This window comes from Gopherus flavomarginatus, chromosome 21, assembly GCF_025201925.1.
Source record: "Gopherus flavomarginatus isolate rGopFla2 chromosome 21, rGopFla2.mat.asm, whole genome shotgun sequence".
NCBI lineage: Eukaryota > Metazoa > Chordata > Testudines > Testudinidae > Gopherus > Gopherus flavomarginatus.
In genome coordinates this window covers 18,938,741-18,950,889 of record NC_066637.1, presented here as the reverse complement: position 1 = coordinate 18,950,889, position 12,149 = coordinate 18,938,741, and positions in this window count along the sequence as shown.

Sequence of the window (12,149 nt, the reverse complement as noted above, 5' to 3'; positions counted from 1 at the left end):
GAGAAGCCCTTGCACAGGGTGTTTTTGCCTTTTAGAATTTTTCTGTGTGAGTTCATTTGAGTGCGGAGTGTGTTTGTGTCAAACTGGATGGAGAAAAAAGATTGGAGAACTCCAGCTATTGCAAAGAAAAAGAATTCAGCGCCCAGATCGTGTGTGATTGAGACCAATGGCAGAACAGTCGACAGCTACAGTTTGTTCCTCAGACAGAGGAATAAACAGAGCAAACTCTACAGATGCAGAATGAAAGAAGGGCTGGTCAACCCTGGGACTTACACTGGCATAGCTACACCTCTCAGTGGTGTGAAAATCCCACCCAGAGAGCCGTAGCTATGCTGACCTAACCCCTGTGTAGACAGCGCTAGGTCAATGGAAGAATTCTGCCGACTCAGCTACCGCCTCTCAGGGAGGTGGATTACCTCCACTGACAGGAGAGCCCCACCAATCATGCTGTAGCGTTTTAAGTGTAGATGTAGCCAAAGACTCTGAATTTCAAAGCAGTTGTTGCAGCGAACGGACAGCCAGGTGACTACGTTGTTACACATTCAGGTCATGTAATTAGAAAGGCAGTACGATTCAGGGACACTGAACAGACTGATCTGTCCTGAACTTTAAGTGTAGTGTGAGAGTGTAAAAGCAGCAGAGAGTCCTGTGGCACCTTATAGACTAACAGACATATTGGAGCATGAGCTTTTGTGGGTGAATACCCACTTCGTCGGAGGCAAGTGGGTATTCACCCATGAAAGCTCATGCTCCAATATGTCTGTTAGTCTATAAGGTGCCACAGGACTCTCTGCTGCTTTTACAGATCCAGACTAACACGGCTACCCCTGTGATACTGGACACCATGTGAGAGTGTGTATTTTGTAACTTGTAAGAACTTAGAACTTAAAGGGGGGGATGTAACGGAATGCTAAACTGTATTACACTGTTCAGCCACCAGGAGAACTTAAGCTAACCTCAGCCAAACCTGGCAGGACCCTGTAGTGAACACATCTGGTGTGTGCTCTGTGAAGGACGCTCTGTGGCCAGTCAATATCTGATACAGAAGCCTGCCCTGCTAATAGCAGCTTGGCATGTACAATAAATATATGACAACATGCATGGCCCGTAGCTAAGATCACTGCGTGCACAAGCGCATGGCAAAAAACCCAGGAAATTATTTCTTCTGACCAGCAACCAGAAAGGCCCTAGAAAAACCAGCTGGGCCAGTCAAAACCCAGCCAGGTGGCAACCCTACAAGGCCTTCAGTTTAGCTTTTCATCCAAAAGAGAGATGCCCTCTGGCTAGCCGGGGGCAGGCTAAGCAAGGAGTTAGAGGAGAGTGCACCTGTTAGTGAATCACCAGCATGCAGACCCTCCCCTGTCCCCCCCCCCGAGCATTGGCTGAGCCCAGCCCCGAATGACGTATGGGCGTAAGAGCAGCTGGTGAGACGGGCCTGAGCACATGGGGCCGCGGAGCCTGGGGGCCATGGAGGCCGTGGCTCCACTATGCGGAACAGGGCATCTCCCCCAACCTTGAGCCTGGCAAAAGAGAAGAACCTGTCCCTGCACCTGTCCCCAGAAGGCATTTGGAGTGTGTCCGGGGCAGAGCTTGATGGGGGGAATTTAAGCATAGGGGGCATTTTCTCTAGGACGGATTGAAATGTCTCAGTCACTGCCAGCAGGATCCCCCTGACTTATACCAGAGCCTCCATCGAATGGTGTGTATCCAGCCCCGGATTCATTGCTCATATACACTAAGTCCTTCAAAGCCACTCACCTCCGCCTGCCCACAGGCCCTTCACTAAAGCGAGAAAGGTCGGCTGTCAAAACAGCCCTTGCCATTCTTGCTCTGCCTGCGTCCCACAGAACTCCTAGGGGGCTTTACCCAGGTGAGAAGAGCAGGAGGATTTGCTCATGTTTTAAAATTGCCCTCCAAGGTGATTTATCATTCAGACATGGGGGACGGGGGGGGGAGGGGGAAATTCAATTGCTGTCTTTGCTCCCCACTCCAGTATCACCTTAGCAGCCGGCTCAGTGGCAGCAGGGCTAGCTTGTGTCTAGATGTGCTCGGGGATCAGGAGTTAAGTGTTTACGTGATAAACGATATGTTAAAAACATAAGTTTTAAATGAATGCTCACTGACAGTCCTGTACTATTAGTTAATAGGCAGAATTAACTCCTTGGCCTGGGGCCAAGCCCATCACAGCCAGAGCCAGAACAGCTGAAGCTGCTTTACACTTGGGCTTTGCTTTGACGGGATTTGCTGCTGTAGCAAGACTCCAGTTTCTGTAAAAATACGCTAATGTTTCCCGCCTCCCAACCTGCCCCTATGGCCTAGCTGCTTGAGGCTCTCTGGAGCCCGAGGGATTCTGCCAGAAGCCAAAAATCTTCCCTTTCACATGCAGAGACTTAAGCAGGAGGCAGGTTCCCCAGCTGCCTGGCTGCTCCCCACTCATCTTTATAGACAGTTTTACTGCCCCACAGTTCACCAAGGGACTAGCAGCAAATTCTTCCCATCTAACATAAAAATGCCCTCCCAGCTATAGGATCCAGCCAGCTCCAGTATCGCCATGGCCTCCAGCAGGCAGGCTCAAACTCACTGGAACTTCAGTGGAAGATGAAGACTAAATGGGCCCTGATCCAACCCAGCCAAAGGATGCCACTCCCTGCTTCCCTCTAGTGCTGGTGATTCCTGGCTCCCCTACTTTGACACCGTCGGAGAAGAGAGCCCAGATGGAAACTGGAGAAGCAGGGCTGGAGGGACTACTGGGGGGTCAAATCCCAGTCACCTGCTGGTCTCAGGTGAGCATGGTCTTGCCAGGTCCTCGGAGAATGGAGCAGGAGAAAACCAGCAGCTGGACCAATGGGGATGCTCCTGTTAAAGGGGCCCAGTGAGCCATGTAGGTGCAGGCCTACAGGTGACAGGGGGGAGTCAGCACAACCGGGGCAGTGCCAATAGGAAAGCGTGGCTTTGTGCAGCCAGAGTCTATAGGTAAAATACGCCTGGCATCAGAGAGAGGAGAAAGGGCTTATTTCACGTCCCTTTGCCCTCTGCTGCCACCCAGCACCCCCGGCAGTGAGGGGGTCAGGTGCCTGATGCCAGGCGATGTTCTTTGGGAGCAAGCTGACAAATCCCATGGCCGGATTGTTGGCACCAGCTGTGGGACTTCTGGTTTCTTGGAATGGTTTTAACCCTCGGCTTGCCAGAGGGCATGTGACCCTTCCACCCATCACAGGGATCTAACTGAAAACAAAGAAGGGTCTTAACCTGGTGGCGGATGTCCTCCAGATTCTACATCTCTGTGTGTTTTCAGTCCACCATCTTGCCCCGGCAAGTAGGCTGGGAGAGGGAAGGGCCACTGTTTGGATCTGACCCGCCACCGATGTTCTGTGGGGGATTTACCCACTGTCTCCACAGCAGCAATAAATGAGCAAATACAAATCCCCTGCCATGTTCTGCTGGGTCTGGAGTGTTGTAGCCCTGTCAGTCCCAGGGTATTAGAAAGACAAGGGTGGGGAGGTGAGATCGTTTATTGAACCAATTTCTGTTGGCCAGAGAGGCAAGCTTTCAAGCTACACAGGCTCTTCTTCAGCTCTGGGAAAGATAATCAGAGTGTCACAGCTAAATACAATGGGGAAAAGATTGTTGAGCATAAGCAGTTAGCACATATTTCAAGAGACCATTCGAAGTGAAGTGGCCTGTTAACACCTCTCCAGTCATAGGACAAAAAAGGCAGGTTAGTGGGTTACAAATTGTTATAATGAACCATAACTCCAGTGTTTCTTTTCAGGCCATGATTTTTAGTGTCTATCAAAGTTATGAACTGAAGCTCCCAGGCTCTTTTTTTGAAAGGGTTATGCAGGTTTCCTTTGAGGATGAGGACTGAGAGGTCAGATATAGAGCGATCGCATTGTGAAGAGTGCTCACCCACCGGTGACAGGGTGTTTTGTCTTTTATGATTTTTCTGTGTGAGTTCATTCGAGTACACAGTGATTGGTTTCATCCACATAGCTGCTAGCGAGGCATTTTTAGTGCACAGACTGAGGTACAGCACATGTTGTGACAGCCATGTGTAGGACCCACAGATTTTGACAGGTATGTTGTGGGGGTGTTGATCATCGTAGTAGTGGGGATATGTCTGTGGGTTTTGCATCTGTTATTCTGGCAGGGCCTGGTGCCACTTTGAGTTGGTGGGTCCTGGGCTGTGGGGAGCTTTCTTCTGAAGATGAGTTTGGAGAGGCTGGGAGTTGCTTGAAGGCCAGAAGAGGAGGCTCAGGGAAGATTTCTTTCAGAATGTAGTCTCTATCAAGTATGGGCTGTAGCTGTTTTATGATACCCATTTGCGTTCCAATGTGGGGTGGTAGGTGACAATGTGTGGTCAGACTTCCCCCCCCGCTCCTGTACTGAAGCAAGTTCTCTCAGGGTATTTGCGTAGCTGTTCCATGATGTGGTCTCTTTCTCTGGTGGAGTGTCTTTGTCTGGTGAAGGTGGTTTTGAGTGTGTTAAGGTGTGTATCCAGGACTTTCTCCTCTGAGCATATTCTGTGGTATCTGGGTGCCTGGCTGTGTGTTTGGGATGGTTATTGGATCCGTGGAGGTAAGCGTGACAATCAGTGGTTTCTTGCACATAGTCTGTAGAGTTCCATTGTTGAAGCTGATCATGGTGTCCAGGAAGTTGATGCTGGTGTGGGAGTATTCTAGTGAACCTCAGCTGATGGGCTAGGATTCAAGGAAAGGCAAGGCACACACCTCTGCAGGCATTATGGGAATGGTTGTGCAGTGGGGTCTATTCTCAGCTCTGCATCTGGGCTATGTGGCCCTAGACACGTTCCTGGGCCCACTAATTTTGGGTGCCTCTGTTGTGAGGAACCCAACCTCAGACACCTAGGCTTTATTTTCAAAGGTCCCGTGCATCAGTTGGATTGGTGGGTGCTTGAAACCCAAGAGAGTCAAGCATGAGGGGTCTCAGAGCAGGCACCTCAAGTTAATGAATACTTCTAAAAATTCAAGCCTAGATTTCTAAAGCTAGGCCCTCAAAATCTGAAGCCACTTTGAAATGTTGGCCTCAGCCATGCTGGTTCCTCATCTACAAATGGGGGAGAGGGATTTTAAATGCTGCTGCCCTGGCTTTGTGAGCTGCTTGGGTTCCGTGGATGAACATTCCTGAAATGTTCAATACTCGGTACTGTTGTTACTATTGTGTTAACAATCCCAATAACAGGATTTGGTTGTAGTTTTGCTCCTAGCTGAACAGATGGGAATTTTAAATGGCTGCGATCTTTGTTCTGGGATCTAATAGACCACTCTGTGGTCTAGGTGGGATCCTTGATCAGCTAACACATGTTAAAATGCAGCTTGCTCTGTCACCACTCCATCAGAGCAACAGCAGACAATCGTTTCGTGCCTTTTTTCAGCATGGCAAGCATGGAGCTGCAATTATGAGCACTGTAAATACCACGCGCATTATCCTGCAGTATATGCAGAACCAGAACCTGCAAAAGCAAAAGCAGGCGAGTAGGCGACAGCAGTGCGGTGACGAGAGTGATGAGGACATGGACACAGACTTCTCTCAAAGTACGGACCCTGGCAATGTGCACATCATGGTGTTAATGGGGCAGATCCATGCTGTGGAATGCTGATTCTGGGCCCAGGAAACAAGCACAGGCTGGTGGGACCGCGTAGTGTTGCATGTCTGGGACCATTCTGAGTGGCTGCAAAACTTTCACACGCATAAGGACACTTTCATGGAACTTTGTGACTTGCTTTCCCCTGCCCTGAAATGCAAGAATATCAAGATGAGAGCAGCCCTCACAGTTGAGAAGTGAGTGGCAATAGCCCTGTGGAAGCTTGCAACGCCAGACAGCTACTGGGCAGTTGGGCATCAATTTGGGGTGGGCAAATCTACTGTGGGGGCTGCTGTGATCCAAGTAGCCAACGCAATCAAAGAGCTGCTGATATCAAGGGTCATGACTCTGGGAAATGTGCAGGTCATAGTGGATGACTTTGCTGCACTGGGATTCCCTAACTGTGGTGGGGCGATAGATGGAATCCATATGCCTATCTTGGCACCAGAGCACCAAGCCAGTGAGTACATAAACTGCAAGGGGTACTTTTAAATGGTGCTGCAAGCACTGGTGGATCACAAGGGACGTTTCACCAACATCAACGTGGGATGGCTGGGAAAGGTACATGACACTCACATCTTCAGGAACTCTGGTCTGTTTCAAAAGCTGAAGCAAGGGACTTTCTTCCCAGACCAGAAAATAACCGTTGGGGATGTTGAAATGCCTGTAGTTATCCTTGGGACCCAGCCTACCCCTTAATGCCATGGCTCATGAAGCCATACACAGGCAGCCTGGACAGTGGTCAGGAGCTGTTCAACTACAGGCTGAGCAAGTGCAGAATGGTGGTAGAATGTGCACTTGGATGTTTAAAAGCGCGCTGGCACAGTTTACTGACTCAGTTAGATCTCAGTGAAACCAATATTCCCATTGTTATTACTGCTTGCTGTGTGCTCCACAAGATCTGTGAGAGTAAGGGGGAGATGTTTATGGTGGGTGCAAGGTTATATCAGTCTAACGCTGCTAAATTGGCCCTAACTTGTAGTGTAGATCAGGGCTAAGGCCATGTTTACATGACAGTGTTTTGTGTATAACCTAAGGGATTAATTTAAATCAGTCTAGTTATACCAATATAGCCCTGGTGTGGACACTCTTATTCCAGAGGGTTTAAGCTAAACTGAAAAAAAACAACCTTATACTAGAATAAGAGTGTCGACATGGGGACTTAGAAAGTATAACTAGGTCGGTGTAACTGCTAAAACTTTGCCATGCAGACAAGACATGCACTCTTGTGGTGAGCTAAATGCAGTTGTAGCAATGTAGTTGGTTGCCACTAGGAGGCAGCAGAGAGAATGCCAGCTATAGAGAAGCCAGCTCTGAGATACCCTACAATCAGACTGTCTGCCTCTCTCTGAGTAGCTTTAGTAGAGGCCACACACATGGATCTGGCACAAAGGTGAACATAAGGTGATTGGGGGGCAGGGAATGGGAGCATCAAATCCAGCCAGACAATAAGGAGAAAAGTCATTTTCTCCTAAACACACATACATCTGGCCATGAGATCTGCTATGGACACATTCAGAGTGATAGATCCAGTGGCCTCCGGCGGGGGGAAGAGACCCAATAGAGAGTGTGGATGTTTGGGAGAGGGCCATGCACGGCTCCCTGGGGCTGGGGCTCTGTTATTTCCCTACATTGACAGTACCAAGCTTTCCACAAGGGAGGCCCCTCTCCCAGGAGACTGTTAAGGAGGGTCCGTAGCCCCAGGGCCATGGCCAACGTCTGCTGGTGAAGTCCAAAGTGGACCTGAGGGATGTAGCTGCTCCTCAGCATGGAGTCAGGGGACAGTTGGGTGGGCAGTGCTGGGGTCAGGGCTCTTTCATCTGTGAATTAATGACTCTGAGGAGAAGGAGGAGAGCGAGATGGTGACGTTTGCTGGTGACCCTGGGGTCCAACTAAAACAAACCATAAAGAATTGGGAAAAGCTCCAGCTGGGCTGAGCATGGTGGAGACAACATAAGGTGATGGAAGGAGAAATCCAGGCTGGCTAAGGGTCCGGTTGTACACATTGGCAAATATAGCCTGAGCTCTCTATTGCTGCTGCTGGGCGTGTAGCTCCAGGGATCCTGAGGAAAAGGCCTGGGGGTTATTGGGGGTGAGAGACATTGGTCTGGCACACAGCAGCAGCAGCCAAACAAGCAGAGGCCGTTTGGAGACATTCAAAATGTGAGAGAGAAGAATAAATACGTTCTAGTGACATTGTATCAAACAGCAGGTTGGGAGCTCCATGCCCACCCAGGTTTGGACACCTTGCAATCGGAAAGATCTACTGGGGGATAAAGGGTAAAGGAGTCCTGTGAAGGACAGTGGAAGCAGTTCGAGGCCTGGGTGGCACTCTCTTTCAGAAGAGGGTGGAGAGCCCAGGCTGTTCCCCTTGGAGGGGGCATGAGAAAAGTACTGCAGGTGATGAAGAGCAGAGGGAGGGCTGGTCGGTGCCTCCTCAGTACCCTGCCTGCTAATGTGAGGATACTAGTCTCTCTAGCACATCATTGGCAGCTCCATTTAGATTCACTGAAGGGAACTGCTTCTCCATGCAGCCAGTGTGAGTCAGGCTGGGGGCTTCTCTGTCAGAAGAGGGCATCACCACGCTATACCCTGGGGTCATTTTGATGAGCAATAACAAATGTGTAGCTTTGTGTGCTCAAGACGAGAATCGAGTCTCCTGTTCTTGGGCTCAAGCCATCTGCTGCTGGGGTCAGGAAGGGTCGTTCCCTTCACGTGCACAGCTCTGCACAATTAACCAGCTGCATTGTGGCCAGCGTTTACCTTTCTCTGGTGTGCCGGCTATTGCCGCTGGAGGGCAGCGAGATGCAGAGTGCATGGGCTGATGGTGCAGACCTCTGTGTGCCCAAGCTGCTGTAAAACAGTAGCAGGGGAGGGGACCAGGAAGCTTGTGGTGGGATTAGTCCTGGGCTAGAGCTGCTTCATGCTGGAGCATGCCCAGGGCTCAGTCCTGTGAAGTCAGAGCTCGCCAATAGAATCATTTGGGGGTGATCACAATGGGGACTTACTGAGCTTTCCCCCCAAATGCCCCATGGAGCTTTGCCATAGCTTCTGAGAGCAGATGGGCCAAGGGCTGTCTCGGTGTAGTCGGGAACTTGGACCCCAGAAAAGCCCCTCTCCAAAAGCTCTCTGCTCGGGTACACTAAGAGCTTCCAGACCCATGTGGTCCCTCATTCACCTCTCTGTGGGGCACCTCGCAGAGCTCAGACCCCGTTCTCCCATGCTAGCGGAGCAGTGCTGGGACGGGAGCTGGGCGCTCCGGAAGGAGTGCTGCTTGCAATGGAAGCAGGCTGCGGGGCGTGGGGGATGTGTGTGCTGGGGAATGACAGCCGCAGGGGCAATGCTGTTGCTGCAAGGAGCAGGTGGAGGGGGGACACAGACAGGGCTGGGGCTGGTACTGTCCTAGCAGCTGGGGAAAGCTTTTTCACCATGAGAGCACTTGAGGCAGGGTGTGTCTGGCTTTGGATTAGGCTACCCAGGGTTTCAGTAAAACTAACAGCAATGTGGGGAGTGAGGGGCTGATAAAGGGGGAGCGCCCTAAGCCAGGGAATGCAGTTGCAGGGGTGAGTGGCTCTCTCCAGGGCAGGGATTGAGACAGCGCCAGTTACAATGGAATCCAGGCGAGGAGTGGGCAGAACAGCTCAGCCACTCAAGGAATCAGAGCAGAAGAGTTCAGGCCTGCAGCACCTCAGCGCTTCTGGAGGGGACCGGCAAGAACCCCCCAGGGCCATAGTTTCTGGTCAAAGAGGCTAGAATAGTTTTGCCAGCACCAGAAACCACTGCACAGGGGATGCTGGCCAGGGCCGAGGCACCAGGCAGAGAGGGGGCCAGATCCTGATCTCCTTCGCACCACTGCAGATATAGGGTAACTGCTGGGACAGCAGTGGAGTTAGTCCATTTTGCACTGGTGCGAATGAGGCTGGGGCGTAGCGCAGGACATGCTGTTTGTCACAGCCGGAGTAGCTTTCAGGCCATGCTGAACATAAGGAGTCAAACTCAGCTCTTGAGCGCTTTGCTGTCTGGACCATTACTGTACATTGCCTGCAGGAAGCCCCCTGAGACAGGTCCACTGGGCACAACTGAGAGCCTGTCTGGTTACTGATCTGCGTCTCAGTTACACCATTGCCTTCAGCGGAGTCACTCCTGATTGACACAGATGTGAGTGGGAGGTGAGTCAGGCCCTATAGCCATGTGAAGCCCTAGTCAGTGCTGGAGATGCAGGGTCCCACTGTCCCACTTGTGCATGGTGCACTGGGACTAATATCCCTATGCCCAATAAAACAACAGGGTGGGGGACAAGCCCAGATTCGGGAGAGATGAGCCAGGAATTAGCCACCCCCTCAATCTGCATGTTTTATCGGGCTCTTACTATCAGGGTTTTGCCCCTCTGATGGAGAAGGCTGGCAAAGCAAGGGGGTGGTAAAAGCACACTGTAATAAGTAAATTGCTCCATTTGAACGCCTCCCTTTCCTGGCCCAGGGGCTGACCATGGGCCACAGCCCACTGCAGGAGACTTTGTGGCTGAGTGGCAGGAGATAACCCACAGGGGAACCATCACTTGACTCAGAGAGGGGCCTGTATTCCTGTGCCAGGGCCATGCCCAGTACTACCAGCTTGAATGCATGATTGGCTAACGCAGAACCCCAAAGCCCTTTCATACATTCTCTGTAACCAGCCTGAGAGTGATAACCCCTGGCAGGGTAGAATGGGTCAGGTGCAGACAACCCCCAGCAGGGTACAGTCTGGGTCACACAGACAGACAACTCCCGGCAGGGTACAGCCGAGCCCGGGTCAGGCACAGACAACCTCCGGCAGGGTACAGCCAAGCCCGAGTCAGGCACACAGACAACCCCCCACCGGGTACAGCCGAGCCCGCGTCAGGCGCAGACCCCACTGGGTACAGCCGAGCCTGGGTCAGGCGCAGACAACCTCCCACCGGGTACACCTGAGCCCAGGTCAGGCCAAGACAACTCCCCACAGGGTACAGCCGAGGTCAGGTGCAGACAACCCCCAACACGGTACAGTCCAGGTCAGGCACACAGTCAACCTCCTGCAGGGTACAGTTGAGCCCGGGTCAGGCACACAGACAACCCCACACCAGATACAACTGAACCCAGGTCAGGCACAGATCCCACCAGGTACAGTTGAGCTTGGGTCAGGCGCAGACAACCACCGCCAGGGTATAGCTGAGCCGGGGTCAGGCACACAGACAACCCCCCACCAGGTACAGCTGAACCCAGATCAGGCACAGACCCCACCGGGTACAGCTGAGCTCGGGTCAGGCACAGACCCACCGGGTACAGCAGAGTCCGGGTCAGGCCAAGACAACTCCCCACAGGGTACAGCTGAGGTCAGGCACAGACAACCCCCGGCAGGGTCCAGCTGAACCCGGGTCAGGCACAGACCTCACCAGGTACAGCCGAGCCCAGGTCAGGCCAAGACAACTCCCCACAGTGTACAGCTGAGGTCAGGCACAGACAACCCCTGGAAGGGTCCAGGTAAACCCAGGTCAGGCACACAGACAACCCCCCACCAGGTACAGCCGAACCCGGGTCAGGCCCAGACCCTACCGGGTACAGCAGAGCTCAGGTCAGGTGCAGACAACCCCCGGCAGGGTACAGCCGAAGTCAGACACAGACAACCCCTGGCAGGGTCCAGCTGAACCCGGGTCAGGCACAGACAACCCCCGGCAGGGTACAGCCGAAGTCAGGCACAGACAACCCCTGGCAGGGTACAGCCAAGCCAGATAAGGCCAAGACAATTCCCCACAGGGTACAGCCGAGGTCAGGCGCAGACAACCCCCGGCAGGGTACAGCCGAGCCCGGGCCAGGCACAGACAACCCCCGGCAGGGTACAGTCGATCCTGGGTCAGGCACAGACAACCCCTGGCAGGGTACAGTCGATCCTGGGTCAGGCACAGACAACCCCTGGCAGGGTACAGTCGATCCTGGGTCAGGCACAGACAACCCCCGGCGGGGTACAGCCGAGGTCAGGCACAGACGAGCCCCGGCAGGGTACAGGCGAGCCCGGGCCAGGCACAGACGAGCCCCGGCAGGGTACAGGCGAGCCCGGGCCAGGCACAGACGAGCCCCGGCAGGGTACAGGCGAGCCCGGGCCAGGCACAGACGAGCCCCGGCAGGGTACAGGCGAGCCCGGGCCAGGCACAGACGAGCCCCGGCAGGGTACAGGCGAGCCCGGGCCAGGCACAGACGAGCCCCGGCAGGGTACAGGCGAGCCCGGGTCAGGCGCAGACAACCCCCGGCAGGGTACAGCCGAGCCCGGGCCAGGCACAGACAACCCCCGGCAGGGTACAGTCGATCCTGGGTCAGGCACAGACAACCCCTGGCAGGGTACAGTCGATCCTGGGTCAGGCACAGACAACCCCCGGCGGGGTACAGCCGAGGTCAGGCACAGACGAGCCCCGGCAGGGTACAGCCGAGCCCGGGCCAGGCACAGACGAGCCCCGGCAGGGTACAGGCGAGCCCGGGCCAGGCACAGACGAGCCCCGGCAGGGTACAGGCGAGCCCGGGCCAGGCACAGACGA